Raw genomic sequence first — 16702 nt, 5'->3', positions numbered from 1 at the left:
GAAATTGGAACCCTTATCCATAGTTGGCGAGAATGCAAAACAGTGTGATGGTTAGACAGGGACCAGAAGGCTGGACAGCCTCAAGGCCAGAATAGCCGGCCCTTTGATCTGGGACACTATCCCTGGGGTGGTGTTACAAGATAACCCACATGTGCAGCCTGGGAGGCACAAAGTTTTGCATATCTCTCTCTGTTAGTTGTTTTTCAGGAATCCACCATAGGGCATAGTGTCACAAGATAACCCACATCCCGGACCCTGATGTATAGAGTTCTACATATCTTCCCTGCAAGCTGTTTCCTAAAGATGAACAGAATTAGCTGATCCCCAGAGCGTACACAGTGAAAATGGGTGTGACCTTAGTCATGTCAAGTGACCACTGAGACTGCACAGTGGTGAGGTGACATTGTCCAAACTGACTCCACCTTGGATTCCAGATACGCACCCACCTAATTTCTTTAATCCTGCCATTTCCCATAAAGCCCTGCCTTTTCCCCCAAAAAGCAAAGAATAAAACATAAGATTCTTCCTGCCTAAAACCCTTTATAAACTCCAGGAAAACCTCTGTTCGGGGAGAGACTGGAGGCTAGCATAGGCGGAAGCCCCTCTCCACCTCTCCCTCACAAGCCTCTGCTTTCTTTCTATCACTAATAAACCTTTGTTCATGTGGAGGCTCTGAGCCTCTCCTGATCATTCTTGGTCAGTAGAAGGCAAGAACTTAGGCAGGACTCGGTTCCAAGGTGGGAAGCCTTGCCCTGCAACAATGGTTCTTCAAAAAACTAAAAATAGAACTACCATATGATCCAGCAATTCCACCCTTAGGTATGTACTCAAAAGACTTGAAAGCAGAGACTCAAAAAGAAGCTTGTACACCAGCATTCATTACAGCACTATTCACAATAGCTAAGAGGTAAAAACAACCTAAATGTCCATTAACAGATGAATGTGGTACATACATACAGTATAGTACTTAGTTGGTAGGAGAAATGAAGTATTGATACATGCTACAGTATGGATGGAGCTTAAAGACATTATCGTGAACAAAATAAGCCAATCACAAAAGGACATTTATTGCATGACCTCACTTACATAAAAAGACAAGAAAAAGCAAATGTACATAGACCAAAGCTTATTAGTGGTTACCAGCGGTGGGAGGGAGGAGGAAAAGGGGTCAACAGTGATGGAAAAATTGTGCAGATTAAGGGTAGGATTGCACAAACAATTATTGTAATTGGTGTCAATAAATTTTACACCTGTAGAAAGTCGAATTGTAAAAAGTTGTGTGATAGATAAACTTACAACAATGACAAAAAAAAAAAAAAAGGAGTAGCTGTTGAGGCTGCTTATATACAACCAGACACTCATGGGATTTGATTCACTGGTTTGAAGGTTTTGGGTTAATCGGTCTAATAACGTGTTTAGTGCTTCTGTTCTACTTCCTAGTTCATCGTGTAGTGCCTGGGGTCTTAAAAGCTTGCCAATGACCATCTAAGGCACAGCCATTGGTCTCTATTTATCTGACTCAACAGAGGAAGAAGGAAAGGCAGAAACAGAAGGGGGATGTGGAGTGAGTTGCTAATTGCCTCCGTGAACAACTGCCTCATTTGTCATGAGACCAGAAGAACTAGATGGTTCCCTGTTACTATTACTGAACATTTTGATCAAACATTTCATAGAAGAATCTGATCAAAAGGGGGAAAATGTAGAACATAATTCCAAATTTTCTTGGACTCCAGGCTTTCCGTAGCCATGAAGGGTGGAAGAACCCCTGAAACTATTTCCCCGAGACAATCTTTAAACCTTAAACCAAGAAATCCCCTGAAATCATCTTAAAACCAAAAATGGTTAGCTTAACTAGTAAAAAAGTTATGCCTTGAGCATTATGTTCTTCTAAGAACTATCTATATGGGATCAAAACGTCAATGGCAACTAGAAAGATTAGATAGGAACCTTAGGGGGATCAGTGAGTTTATGTTAATGGGGAGGAACAACTCAGAAAAGGAGGGTAAACGTGGTTGCACAACTCAAAGAATGCAATCAATGTCACTAAATTGTACACGTAGAAACTGTCGAATTGGTGTGTGTTTTGGTGTGTCTATTCTCAACAGAAACAAACAACAACAACAAAATAAATAAAATTTAGAAAATGAAAAAACCTCCCAAGAGTGGATTAAATCCTCCTAAGGAGATCATATAAAATGAGAAGGTTGGCAGAAGGGGTGTGAAAAAAGCTTAAGGAGCTGATAGAGAAGCCCAGGGAAAAGGCTCAGAAAGTGCTGTCAAGGAGTGGAGGAACAGAGGAAGCACTGCCACAGAAGCCAGAAGAGGGGACATTCAGTAACAAGCAGGTGGGCAGCTTAAGTTTAGTAAGTCAAAAACTAAAAAGTGCCCATTGGTTTTGGCAATGTACAGGCGAATTTCCTAGAGTGGTTTCATGGCATATAGGGGGAAGGGAGAGCATCTGGATAATCGTGACTCAGTAGTAATTTGAAAGTGAGGAATGGAGAAATGGAATAGAAACCAATCTTTCAAGGAGCTGAGAAGAGTGGAGTTTGGGCTAGCTCTAAGGAAGACACAGGCTCAAGAAAGGATTCTAAGAAGCTGCTTTATTTTAGCATGGAGTGAATTCAGACGATTATAACCTGAAGGGGGTCCTGGTGGCGCAGTGGTTTAAGCATTTGGCTGCTAACCAAAAGGTTAGCAGTTTGAATCCACCAGCCACTCCTTGGAAACCCATGGGGCAGTCCTACTCTGTCCTATAGGGTTGCTGTGAGTTGGAATCTACTCAATGGCAATGGGTTTTTTATAACTTGGAGAGATGAGCAGTAGGGAAGGAAAGAATGATAACATTGGGGGGCTGGGTAGTTAATGGGGCACAGTGTCTGAGGATATGAGCTCGGGGGGAAGGACTGGCTTGGTGGGTATTGGATGTGGAATAGGGCAGCTTCTCCACTGGGACATGTAAAGGCAGATACTCAGAAGACTTTGGATACAGAGACTTTTGGGGAGGGGTGTGAGGAAATTTTGTCTTTAGGATGATGGGGGAGGCATTGACAAGAAAGTAAAAGTTTTGAACAGTCACAAGACAATGAGAGCAGAAGCTCTACCATTGTCAAGGTGAAGGGCTACCAAGTTTTACAGCCATGACATTATAGTGGCTCCTGTCACAACTATTGAAAATAAAAGTGCTGCATTGAACGCCTTTGTATACATGTATCTGTGCACAGGTGAGCGTATTTCTGGAAGATAGATGCCTAGATAACAGGGCCCCTGGTGGCATAGTCGTTAAGCACTCGGCTGCTAACCGAAAGATCACCAGTTCAAACCCACCAACTGTGGGTAAAAGATGTGGCAGTCTGCTTCCGTAAAGATTACAGCTTTGGAAACTCTATGAGGCAGCTCTTTTCTGTCCTGTAGGGTTGCTATGAGTAGGAATCGATTCAACAGCAACAGGTTTGGTTTTACAGGTAGATGCCTAGATATGGAATTTCAGGATCAGAAGGCACATGACATGCACTGAAATTTTGAAAGAGATAAATGAAATTAACTGCACTGTAACCAGCTCTATGTATTAATACACCCTTTGATCTTTGGAAGATGAAAAAATTTTATTGCTTTAGCATACTTCTATAACTCAAGTTAGCTGGAGTGTCTCTTTGTATGTTTTATTAGCCACTTGAAGATTTTTTTTTCCTTTGAACTGCCTATTTATATTGTTGCCTGTATGCTAGTTGGGGTGTGTCTTAGTTTTTTAGCATTGTTATAACAGAAATACCACAAGTGGGTGGCCTTGAAGAACATAAATTTATTTCCTCACAGGTTAGGAGGCTAGAAGCCTGAATTCAGGGCACCAGCTCTAGGGGAAGGCTCTCTTTCTCTCCTGTCAACTCTGGAGGAAGCTCCTTGTCTCTTGAGCGTTCCTCAGTTCCTTGGCGACCTTCACGGGGCATGGCATCTATCTGTCTTCCCCGGTTTGTGCGCCATTGTCTCTGTGTCTATGCTGCTCTGTTAATTTAGCAGTGATTAGATTTAGGACACTCGCCACATTGATAGGGCCTCATCAACATAACAAAGAACCTTATTTCCAGACAGGATTACATCCACAGGTAATCCTAGGGGTTAGGATTCTAACGTGTATTTTGAGGGGACACAATTCAATCCAAACAGGGTGTTTGAAGTGAAACTTTTTGAATGGCACGATTAAACACTAGTTATGGCATCTCCTCTGATGTCATCTTTTCTCAGCCCTCTGACACAGGCTTCAAGGCCCATCCAATCCTATTTCTACCTGGAACCCCAAAGAGATCAGCCTCAGCAGTCTATCTCATCATCCTTGACTTGACTTCACTACTGCCCTTGCTCAGTCTGGACCCAAATGGCGAACAATTGATAGACTTCTTCCCAGCACTCCCCTTTCTGCTACCTGCTTTCTTGCTGCTTCATTCAGTCAGTCAGTCTATATTTACTGAATAACTACTATGTTCTCAAGCACTATTCCTTACCTAGACCAACCTTGAATAGAGTGGTGGGAGGAAATCCATAGGACCTAGGGACCTTGAGATTATCCAATTGTCTTAGTTTCTTGGAGTCCTGGTGGCTCAATGGGTAATAGCTCAGCTGCTAACCAAAAGGTTGGCAGTTTGGATCCACCAGCCACTCCTTGGAAATCCTATGAGGCAGTTCTACTCTGTTCTATAAGGCCACTTGAGGTGGAAATCGACTTGACGACAATGAGATTTTTTGGTGATCAGTTCCTCAGACTTTGGAGGCTGGCTTTGCATCAAGTAGGCAGTTGGAAGCTGTGAGCAGCAGTAGTAACAGCAGCAGCAACAGCACAACCACCAAGCTCAGGAGAGCCTCTGAACACTCACTAGCTGACTGAGTTCACAGCTGAGTTCACTACTTCCTGTCTGTGCCTTCACCACGTGTCTTCAACTAGGGCTCTACAGCCTCCTTTGTAAAACCCGAAGAATAGTTCTTGGGAGTTTTAAGTAAGGTAATGTATGTAAAACACTTGGTGCCTGGTACATAAATAATAAATGTTGAATAAAAGTTAGTTTTTATTTTGATTTCTCAGAAAAAGAGACATGAGTCTCCTTCACTGTAAGCAAAAAATCATTCCCTCCTCCTCCCATTCACCAGCAAACTCCTGAGAGAGTGTGCACGCTCAGTGTCCTATGCCCTCACCTACCAATCTCTCGGCACCTTGTTATAACCTGACTTCTGCCCCCACTACTCTACATAGTTGGGCGAAAACTGGCTGTTCTCACCATAGTTGCTTGTAGCTTCCTAAATGCCAAAGCCAAAAGCCAATTTTCTGCCCCCATGGCATGGCAGCCTTTGGTCCTGTTCATGCCCCAGATGTTTAAACACTTTCTTGCCCTGCATTCAGCAGCAACCTGCTCTCTCCTTCCTCCTCATTTTTTTCCCTCTCTCTTTCTTACTCTTGCTTACTTCTACTCCTCTGTGCATTCCCCAAACTAGGGTCTTTCAACCTCAATACCCTTGAAATTTTGAGCAGGGTGATGCTTGGTTGCGGAAGGCTGTTCTGTGCACTGTAGAATGTTTAGCAGCCCACGCTACTCCTCCCAGTTGTGACAACTAAAAGTATCTCCACCAAAAACCTATTGCCATTGAGTCGATTCTGCCTCATAGAGATACTATAGGACAGAGTAGAACTGCCCCATAGGGTTTCCAAAGAACTGCTGGTGGATTTGAACTGCCAAATTTTTGGATAGCAGCCAAGCTCTTAACCACTGCACCAAACCTTGCTAAATGTCCCCAGGGGGCCAAATCACTTCTAGTTGAGCACCACTGTCCTAAATGATGATTTTCCCTAGCACTCCATCCTTGGCCTCCTCACTCAAATGATTCTGGTATCCACAGCTCCCATCCTCTTGATGATAACAAGATCCACATTTCATTTCCCCAAGCCCTACCTTTTTCTGGATTCTAGGCTCAAAGCGCCTGTTGCATGCTAGATCAACACATCTGGTTTCCAGAAGATACCTCAGTTTTCCAAATATGTGACAGAATTCATTATCTCCTCCACAGCCTCCATATTGTTCTGCCTTCTATATTCTCAGCCTTGGTAAATGCTGCCATTATCCACCAAAGCCAGCAACTCTGATGCCATCCTTGCCTCTTCTTTCTCTCACCGCTCCTGTCTAGTCCCTATAGACTCCACCTCCGCAATCTCTGAAATCTGGCCATGCTTCTTCAGCCCTTACCCGCCGCCGCTGCCATTGCCTTAATAGTTATTGTGATGCCCTTCCAACTGGTTTCCATGCCTCCAGGCTCTCTCTACTCAGCCCTTTCCTTCATATTTTTCCAGACTTGTGTTTTTATAAATCAAACCACTCCCTGGCTTAGAAAAAAAAAATATTTTGACTCCCTGTGGTCGAATACTTTGAATAAACTCCAAAAGGCGGTGAACAACCAGGCTCCCTCCTTCCCTTCAGCTTCACCTACAGCAGTTCTCACACACTGCCATACCAGCCTTCTCAGGACACCCGGCTGTACTAGGTCCATTAAACTCTGTGCCTCTGCACAGCTGTCCGTCCTGCCACAACGTCCCTTTTTCTTCTTTAAAAAACTCCTTGTCGTTCTTCAAAACCTAGCTTAGATGTCACCTACTCACCAAAGTTGGCCCCTTCTGCAGATGTCGAGTTTCTGTCCTCTGTGTTACAATAGTCCTTTATTCAAATAATTTATAAGTGACATAATGGTTAAGCCTTCGGCTGCTAACCAAAAGATTGGCTGTTCAAACCCACCCAACTGCTCTGTGGGAGAAAGATCCGGGAATCTACTTCTGTAAAGATTACAGCCAAGAAAACCCTATAGAGCAGTTCTACTCTGTCACGTGGGTTCTGTATGAGTCAAAACTGAATCAAGGACACCTAACAGCACAACAGCCCAGTATCTGTTTCTAGGTTTGTTTTCCCCACTAGACTTTGAGCTCCTCAGAGTGTGATAATCTCTGAATCCCCAGACCTAGACACTCAGCAACTCTATTCATTTGTAGCGTTGTAAAGGAGTGGGTCTTTGTCTATGTCTCTGTTTCTCCCCCCACCGCGCCTTCCTCTCCCTACACACACACACACACACTCGCACACATGCACACATGCACACACAGTGTACACATGCACGCACCCACATGCACACACACACACACACATGCGCACGCACACGCACACGCACACATACCCTCCATCCCACCCTGCGCAGAACCTTTGCTTTTTCCCACGGCTTCTATTTGACCCCAGAAAGCTGACCTTCCTCCTTGAGCCTCACACTTCAGCAAAGAGGTAAACCAGTTCTGCAGGAGTCTGTGCTGGCTTCCGATTTCACCTACGCTTTGTTGTTGTTGTTGTTGTCGTCGAGGGCTGATCTTTAATCCTCATTTCAGTGCTTCTGTGCAGAAAATTCTCTCTTTGAATAATTGTTCCTTGCACCGGGTACTGGGTTGATTCTTTCTTAACATTTCTAATACTGTTGTGTATCAGCTAAACTCACGATGCTCTCATTGACACTTCGTTAAAGGACCAGTTTTTAATCTTAACAATGGAAAATCTTCCGTTTTATCCATGTAATCTCTTTAGCCGACATCTAGGAAGCAGGCAGCCCCTCTTTTGTCATCCTGACTTAAGTAGGTCAGATTGGAGGAGAATATTCATGGTCTCTCCCCATTGCCTCTAAACTACTGAAAAATCTCCACTTAAATGTCTAATGAGAGTCCACCTCTTTCCTCAGTCCCTCATTTATTGACTTGGAACTAAAACATCGCTTACCTAACAAAGATCGTTGTGAACATAACTGTGGAGGAAGAAGACAGGAAGCACATTTTCAGGTCAAAACCCTGAGTGAAAATTACAGAAACGGGAAATATTAAATAAAATAGGCCAAAGCAGCCCTTGGGAAATGTCTTTCTATGTCCACCAAATTTTAAAATGTTATGTATCAAATGCGAATTCCAAGTGTTAATATTTTCAAAAATATGTATTTCCTATAAATTAATCTGCTTCTTCTACGAGTTTTTCCTTTGGCCTTTGTAACACTCTAAATAAATATGTAACCTCTGACTTGGTCTGCAAATATTCCAGCTATCATAAAAAAAGAATAGCATGTCACTTAAAAAACTTAGCTACGATTAAATCAGCTTAAAATTCTCAGGAGTTGAAATTATGGTTTGCTTAGGTTAATGGACTAATCAAACCATACTTTTAGATGCTGTTACTGCAATATTGTAATTACTGCAATCTGATTTTCCTTAGTAATTGTGAAGGTCAAAATTAAAAGCCTGATTCGAAAAGGAAATTAAAGTTAAGAATAGAAGACAAGGAATACAGTTTTTATCCTCGACACATGTCATACGGATTATTAAATTGACCTTGTAAAGTTAAAGAAAGATTTTGCTGCAAAATCAAATTGGAGTTGACTACGCAGTTATGGAAACTATCCCAAATCTTCTTGAAACAGCAAAATTTCACTTAACTGTGTCATTTTCAAAAAAGGTGATCCATTAGATATTAAACAAAAAAGCATATCTACACATGTCTTGATTTTTATACCTTTGTGAGACTTTCATATGAATAAAAGCAAAAATAAGAAAATAATTCTTCATCAGACCACATGTCCCGATGTGAGGATTCCAAAAGTGTGGTCCTGGTTTGTAAGAAGTTTTATGCAGAGAAGAAGTAAGAGGCTACCTAGACTGATTATGGATTTTGAGAAGGACCTCTCTGTTCTCTCAAAATTACCAGTCATCTTCTGATGCCTAAAATTCCATTAATAAGGAACAAAGCTGTTCAATGTTGATGAAAAATAAGGTTTAAAATCAAGAAATTTATAAAATATGTAAAATAAAATTTATATTTTAAATTTTATTATGAAAAATTTCATGCATACAGAAAAGTTGAAAAATATATTTCTCCACCTGGATGCAATGATGGTTAACATTTTGCTATATTGTTTTTATCAATGTGTGTTTGTGTGTGTGACATTTGAAAATAAGTTACAGACATCATGACTCTTTACTCCTAAATAAACCCCTTGCCATCTAGTCAATTCCAACTCCATTGAATTCCCGAGGTTGTGATCTTTACAGTCCTGCAGAGCAGCTGGTGGGTTTGAACCGCTGACCTTTGGGTTAGCAGTTGAGCACTTAACCGCTGTGCCACCAGGACCTCTACATACTTTGCACAAATTTCCTAAGAACTATAGTATTCCCCTACATAATGACAATACCATTTCCATACTTAAGAAAACTGACAGTCATTTCCTCGTACGTAATAAACATATTCAAATTTCCCCATATTCCCCCCAAAAGTCTCATAATCCAAAACCCACTGTCGCTGAGGAGATTCTGACGTATTGTGACTCTACAGAACACAGTAGAACTGTCCCATAGGGTTTCCAAGGTGGAAGCAGACTGCCACAACTTTCTCCCGCAGAGCAGCTGGTGGGTTAGAACAGACCACCTTTTGGTTAGCAGCTAAGTGCTTAACCACTATGCCACCAGGGCTCCTTTCTTATCTATCTCTCTGGGCTTTCACTGACTCACACCTGGACTTGAAGTGTTGCCCCAGCCTGTCTCTAAGGTCCCTGACATTTTCTAGATATTACACAGTCACCAATGAGATTAGATGTCAGTGTATGTTTCCTGTTCCGACAAAGAAGGGCACCATGATCTTACTTCTTGCTTTCCTAATTGGGCAAGCAGAGGAGCATCGGTCGTTTCCAAACCAAAGCACTTCTCCTTATCTAATTATTCAGACAGCTGTTATGAAGGCAATAGGTACAGCCTGAATAGGCTGCCTCTTTCTGTGGTGTGATGCATTCCTTCCGGCCTGTCAGGAAAGAATCAGACACTGGACTATCAATGGGAAAAACACACAGAGCGATGGGATAGGGCTGCAGCTTTATCCCCTTCTGATTTGTATGTAACCTTATGCAGTTTGGGAAACCTAAGTGTAGTCAACTTTTCCAATTGCTAATCATGGGAATGGGCTGGAAACCTGAGTGGTGGAGTCTGGGGTTAGGGCTCTGCTTTCTATCTCCACATTTAGCAGAGGAGTCCCTGGGAGGTGCAAATGGTTAGTGCACTTGGCTGCTAACCAGAAGATTGGCAGTTCGAGTCCTCCCAGGGGAAACGTCAGAAGAAAGGCCTGGCGATCTACTTCTGAAAAATTAGCCATTGAAAACCTATGGAGCACATTTCTACCCTGAAACACTTGGGGTTGCCACGAGTCCGAGTCAATCTGACAGCAACTGGCTAATTTAGGAGAGCCTCAAAAGTGTACCCTGACCGCTCCAGCTGCAGAATGGCAGAGGGGAGAGGATAAGGCCAGGCTGTGGCCTCCTACTGCGGATCCTGCCGAGGTCCTGACCACAAGAAGCAGCCACAATGATGCAGAAAGCTCCATTGTCCCCTCATCCCTCACCACTCCACCCATACACTAAAGCCTCCTAGAAGATCTCTGGACTGTGTGTGGAAGAAAGATAGGAGGGAACGGTGGAGAGGGGCTGACTGGTCTCCAAAGCCCTTATTAATAACTACTGCACATACTCCTGAGTGAAAATGTGAGGTGGGTTAGGAATTTGCTCTTGGTAGGAGATGGAGTTGGGGGTGTAGGGACAAAAAAAGAAATAAGGACTAGAAAAGTAGATGAAAGCAGTGGCGGATGAGAGTCAGTTGGGAGACTGGAAGAGGAAACAGGGCCAAGGCACACGGGTATTTCTGACCCTCCATCCTCTTCTGAGCATCTGGCCATTTAACACCATCTTCTCGTGGGTTGGGGTTGCTTCTCCTGCATCTTCAGTGGGACAGAGGAAGAGACTGATTTATTTCCGGTGTCTGGAAAAAAAAATTTTTTTTTTTTAATTTATTAAGGAGCTTAGAAAACTCTTGTTTATCTTATTTCTTTGGTTGAATAATCAGACCTTATCTTTAATCAGACAATGTTCCACTGCTATTCATAAGGTTTTCATTGGCCAATTTTATCAGAAGTAGACTGCCAGGTCCTTCTTCTTAGTCTGTCTTAATCTGGAAGCTCCACTGAAACGTGTCCACCATGGGTGGCCCTACTGGTATTTGAAACACTGGTGGCATAGCTTCCAGCATCACAACACTTGAGCCCCCAAAGTATGACAAACTGACAGATGAGGGCTAGATAGAGTTGCTATAAGTCAGAACCAACTCGATGGCACCTAACAACACCCTTAATCACTGTATGTCCTTGGGCAATGCAAAGGCTCTGTGATCGGCTACTAACCAAAAGATCTGTGGTTTGAGTCTGCCCAGAGGTACCTCAGAAGAAAGGCCTGGCAATCTACTGAAAAATCAGCCATCGAAAACCTTGTGAAGCACAGTTCTGCTATGACATGCATGGAGTCACCAGGAATCAAAATCAACTGGACTACAACTGGTTTTATCCTTAATCGCTGAATAAGGGTTGGGTGAACTGCTGGGGGCAGGGATATAGTTGGGAGTCTGGCCCACTTCATCAAAAGGGAGAGACAAGCAATTAAGTTGAAGAGTATTTAAAGAGCACCCAAGCCAAGTCTGCAACTGAAGCTCTGGAATCCAAGTTTTCTGGCCTTTAGGGCACTGTGCAAAATCCACACGGTTAGTTAGGCCTTTACTTGATGGATGTGGGAGGTTTGGATTAGAACATTTGAAAAGCTTGCTAGGTTGTTCTTGAGTATAATTTGCTTAATTGTTTCTGGCCTGGTAAGTATACCCAAAGGCTTTATATTGATGTGTGTGATTCAACAAAAACAATAAAAGACAGTAAGGTCTTCGTCGACTTGTGGTTTAATAGCTTTAAATAAATTAACTTCTTTTGGATCAATTCAGCACACTGATGACATTTGCAATATATTTACTTTTTTATGTATATTTTTATATTACTCCCATGAGTTACAACTTTAATATGTAACTGGAGAGAAAGAAAGCGCTTTATATTCATCAAGCAAAGGCGTTATTTTCTACACCCAGAGAACTTCAAAGTGCATCCACATGCCCATGGAAAAGCGTCTGCAGTAAAGAGGACCCTGGACCAGTTTTGGGTTTAGACTCTCCAGTCAATTTTTAATTGAAAATGGGGTCTGTACAAAAAATACTAAGAGCATTTGGTGCAGGTTAAAAATATACTCTATGTGTCAGCAGTTAGTTCTGTACCAGATTAATTGTGTAACATTAAGCAAGCTACTTACAGCGTTTCTAGGCCTCAGTTTCCCAACGTGTAAGATCTGTGGGCCGGGCTAAGTTCTCCTCCAGCTCTGGTGTTGCTTTGCTGTGATTCCAACTAAAATGTCTGGGCTCCAGAAGTGATTGAATTATGGCTATTGCCATTCCCAAGACCATACTGACGTCAAAATGTATAAAGGCAAGGCCTCTCAACTGAATACAACTCCTTCATTTTTAAGAAATTTGATACAGTTTCAAACTTCCAGAGAAGTTATAAAATGGTACAGAGAAGTCCCATATGCCTTTCACCTAGATTCACCAAATTGTAATATTTTGCCTCATTTTCTTTTTCACATTCTTTCTCTTCCAACATATAATATACACACTATTATCAATTTTTTTCTGAACCATTTCAGAACAGATTGGAGATACAGCGTCCTTTATCCCGTAATATTTCATTGTGTTGTTTTGCGAGACAAGGATATTTTCTTACACAATTGTGGTTATCAAATCCAGGAAATTGAACATGGATACAGTACTTTCATCTAATCTACAGTCCATATTCCAGTTTCATCAATTGTCTCAATAATGTCCTTTAAAGCACTCTCCCCCTCCAGAATATTAACCATTCCAGGATTACCTATTGCATTCTGTTGCCATGTCTCTTTAGTCTCTTTTAATCAGGCATAGTTTCTCAGCCTTTCTTTCCTTCATGACCTTAACAGTTTTGAAATATACCAAACCAAACCCATTGCCATCGAGTTAATTATGACTCATAACAACCCTATAGGACAGAGTAGAACTGCCCCAAGGAGCAGCTGAGGGATTCGAACCGCCAACATTTTTGGTTAGCAGATGAACTCTTAACCACTGTGCCACCAGGGCTCCAAACTAAACCCACTGCCATTGGATTCCTACTAACCAGGGCCGTATAGGACAGAGTAGAACTGTCCCATAGGGTTTCCAAGGCTATAAATCTTTATAGAAGCAGACTGCCACATCTTTCTCCTGCAAAGCAGCTGGTGGGTTTGGACCTTTTGGTTAGCAGCCGCACACTTGGACCACTGCACCACCAGGGCTCCTTTTTGAAGAATACAGGCCAGCTATTTCATAAAATGACCTTTATTTGGAGTTTGTTTAATGTTGCCACTTGGTTAAATTACTCTGTCCCTCATGTCACTTTCCCCCTAGACTTAGCATCTACTGACAAGTCTTAACCCATCTTTCCTATGATGGTTGGAAAATGGTGATTTCCAAAGCCACCACTCCCTCCACGTCTACCAGCCAGCACAGTTCATTCTTCTACAAGCAAGAGCCTTCGCTTCTCTCTAATGATTGCACCCAAAGATTTTTATTTTATTCAAAGGGCAAGAAATCCATTACTCTCCTTATTTATTTTGATGTTCACATTGCCGCAGATATTTAGCCATCGGGAGTCTCTTCAAGCTTGCCTCTATGTCCTTTTAACATATCCCATCTTTTTTTTTTGAGGACTTCTGAGAAATATGGATTACATTCAAAGTCAAATAAAATAAGTACTATTTTTATTGTGCTATGAGATCCCAGGAACAAAGTTAAAGACAAATTACGAACTGACGGAAGTTCAAAAATTTATTAGATGCTGTAACTATATACAATATACTCTCTTTTGTTTCAGTATTCTTAGATCTGCTAGTTAGGTCTCGTGATTTGTTTTTGTAGTTATCACAGGTAATTCGACTGAAGTTGGCCAAAATCCTTGGGTTAATTTGGAAGGGAGGAATGCAGCCTGTGCAAAGCTTCTTTTCAATATGAAGTTTTCTTCACCATTCTTATCCTCATTTTGAGTGACAATTTTCTGATGTGTGAGTACAGACTTTTCACTTCATTTTTGCCTCGGCAATCTTGCTGAGCAAAGCAAGTTTTTCCTCCAAACTTGGTAATAATTTTCATTCCTACTATCAACATGAAGGCTCTAAGCTAGAGGTTTCCAGACTCTCTATGTTCCCAATGCTCTTGATATCTCAGTAATTTTTTTCTGCTGTTCCCAGGCCAAAAAAGAAAAACCCAAAATGCCAAAACACCAAAACAGATCTATCTAGATGGGATCAAATTGACAACATTCCCCCAGAGGGGACAGTAAGTTTATGTTAATGGGGAGGAACAATTCAAAAAAGGGGGGTGAGAATGGCTGCACAACTTGGAAAATGTGATCCATGTCACTGACTTGTACATAGAGGAATCGCTGAATTGGTGTATGTTCTGCTGCGTATGTTCTCACCAATAAAAATGAAGTAACTAAAACAAAACAAAACTCGAACAGCAAAAAAAACCTTACAGTTCCTCTTATTAAGTATTCAGGTCTAAACAAGTATTTATTATTTTATTTTGTGTATTATTATTTATTTATTAAGTACTCAGGTTCAAACAATAAGTTCATTAACTTTGTAGCTCTTGAAAAAACAGCACACATAAATTGTAAGAGTTAATTTTTTTCTTTCATTCTTAAATAATCACAATTATTACCAATGGGATGTGTGCACCTGTTGGGCAATGGACAACTTCTCGAAGTGCGGAAGCAGGCGTTGCCACCCTCTTTTCCTGTTCCACATTGATTTACACAGATAACGGGTATTTGGTTCTTATCCCAGCAACTGCTGAAAAAGGAACTTTGCAAAGAGGTGACATCACTGAAAGAAACGGAGAGCGATCTGTGGCTGAAATTATGAACTACCTGGTAGTTTGCGCAGCGACCCACAGATGCAGAGTACCATTGCGTTTCCCTCAGAAATATGTAAGGTAGTCTGTAGCGCCTCGGCGAATTCACTGCATGGCACCAGGCCATGTACTCCGGGACACTTTCAGTCTTCTTTGTAAAACAACAAATATTAGGCTGATAGTCAACATCCTTTCACTAATAGTGAAACCAACAGAGTGACATACCCAACACTTGCATTCCGAAATCAACTTTTACTGAAGTGATCACTGTTGCAATGTAGTTTCTATTAACTCATAATTTGCCAAGGGATCTTATCACATGAAATTATGAAATAGGATGTTTATTGGTTGTGCTCTTCCTTCTCTTTTCTCCCTTATCCCTCTTCCTCCAATTCCACTCAGACCCTGTGCATCTTCTTCCCTTCCCCTGTCCCCCACCCCAACTCTCACCAAAACTTACGTGGCACTTTCCTGCCACCCGGTGTTAAGAATTGAATTGTGTCCTCCTTCAGAAGATATGTTGAAGTCCTAACCCATGGTACTTGTGAATGGACCTTGTTTGGAAATAGGGACTTTGAAGATGTTAACAATTAAGATGAGGCCATACCGAAGTAGGGTGGGTCCTAGTCCTATCTTAGTAGAGTCTTATAAAAGAGGAGAACAGACATGGAGACAGAGATGTAGACAGAAGGATCGCTATATGACCACAGAGGTAATTGCAAGCCAAGCAATGCCAAGGATCTCTGGGAACCACCAGGAGCTAGGAGAGAGGCATGGAACAATCTCTCACTCAGTCAACCCTAAGAAGGAATCAACATGGCCGACACCGGAAGTTGGAATTCTAGCCTCCAAAACTGTGAGACAGGAAATCTCTGTTCTTTAGAGTCACCTACTTTGTAACACATGAAGCTGCTGGTTTGCAGGTGTAGCTAGAAGAAAACCAAGGAAGGGGAACTAACACTATGTCCCAGACTCCACGTGTGTTACCTCATTAAATCCCAACCTCCTGTGGCCTTTCTGATCTTATATATTTTGGGAGAGACTTCCTAGATTAGATTTCAGCCTAAAGACATAACTTTTGCAAAATTTAAGAAGCTGAGCTGTCTCATGATTCAACCCAGGCAGGCAGTTACAGACCGGGAGCCCAAAGATAATTGAATATAATTCAAGTCTTTCCTGCGATGTATTGAGAAGAATACGGAAGGTAGCTAGATTCCATTTATAACACACAAGAAAGCCTGTAAAAAGTACTCTTTTCCCATCTCTTTCTTTATGTATTTCCTTGCCCTAAATTTCTCCTCACATCAAGTTCTGCCCAGCCTCAAGCTCTCTTTGGTCTTTCCTCAGCCATTGCCTTCTTTTAAATCTGAAGTACATCTACTATCTGGGTTTGGCACAACGAAAAAGACTCAGGAAACAACTCTCCACCTTAAAATGGTGGAGCAGAGATTGCAAACACAGTTCCAACTTTCTATATGTATTTTTCTTTCACAATTGAATCCACCATTCATCAAAATTGGCTGTGATGCAAAGCTCCAAGGAGGAGTTTAAAAGGGCGGTAAAATAACATCCCTGCCTTCAGGGAATTACACTTAATCGGAGAGACAAATATTAAAAAAAAAAAAAAAAAAGGCTATTTGGGAATTGCAAAATGTCTGTGCCTGGCAGGTAGTGGTTGCTAAGGAAACATTTGTTGACACGTGTAGAAAGCAGTATCCACATTGAGAACCGTCATTAATTAGTTAACAAGCCTTTATGAAGCACCTGTAACGTGTCAGGCTCCACGCAAACGGATGGTAAGTCAGGATGGGGATTTTG

General features: G+C 41.8%; 1 protein-coding gene across 1 annotated transcript in view; it reads left to right on the top strand.

Annotated features, from left to right (window-relative positions):
• The first annotated feature begins 16599 nt into the window (after nucleotides 1-16599).
• The window catches only part of DCT (dopachrome tautomerase), a 90923-nt gene continuing 90820 nt past the window's right edge, over nucleotides 16600-16702 (top strand). Inside the window, exon 1 of the mRNA XM_049853218.1 lies at nucleotides 16600-16680. The gene's annotated coding sequence lies outside the window, so the exon portion shown is untranslated. The remainder of the gene's footprint in view (nucleotides 16681-16702) is intronic.

The sequence above is a fragment of the Elephas maximus genome, chromosome 14 (genome assembly GCF_024166365.1).
Source record: "Elephas maximus indicus isolate mEleMax1 chromosome 14, mEleMax1 primary haplotype, whole genome shotgun sequence".
NCBI lineage: Eukaryota > Metazoa > Chordata > Mammalia > Proboscidea > Elephantidae > Elephas > Elephas maximus.
Note: the sequence above shows the minus strand (reverse complement) of the source record. Positions and strands in the feature narration are given on the sequence as shown.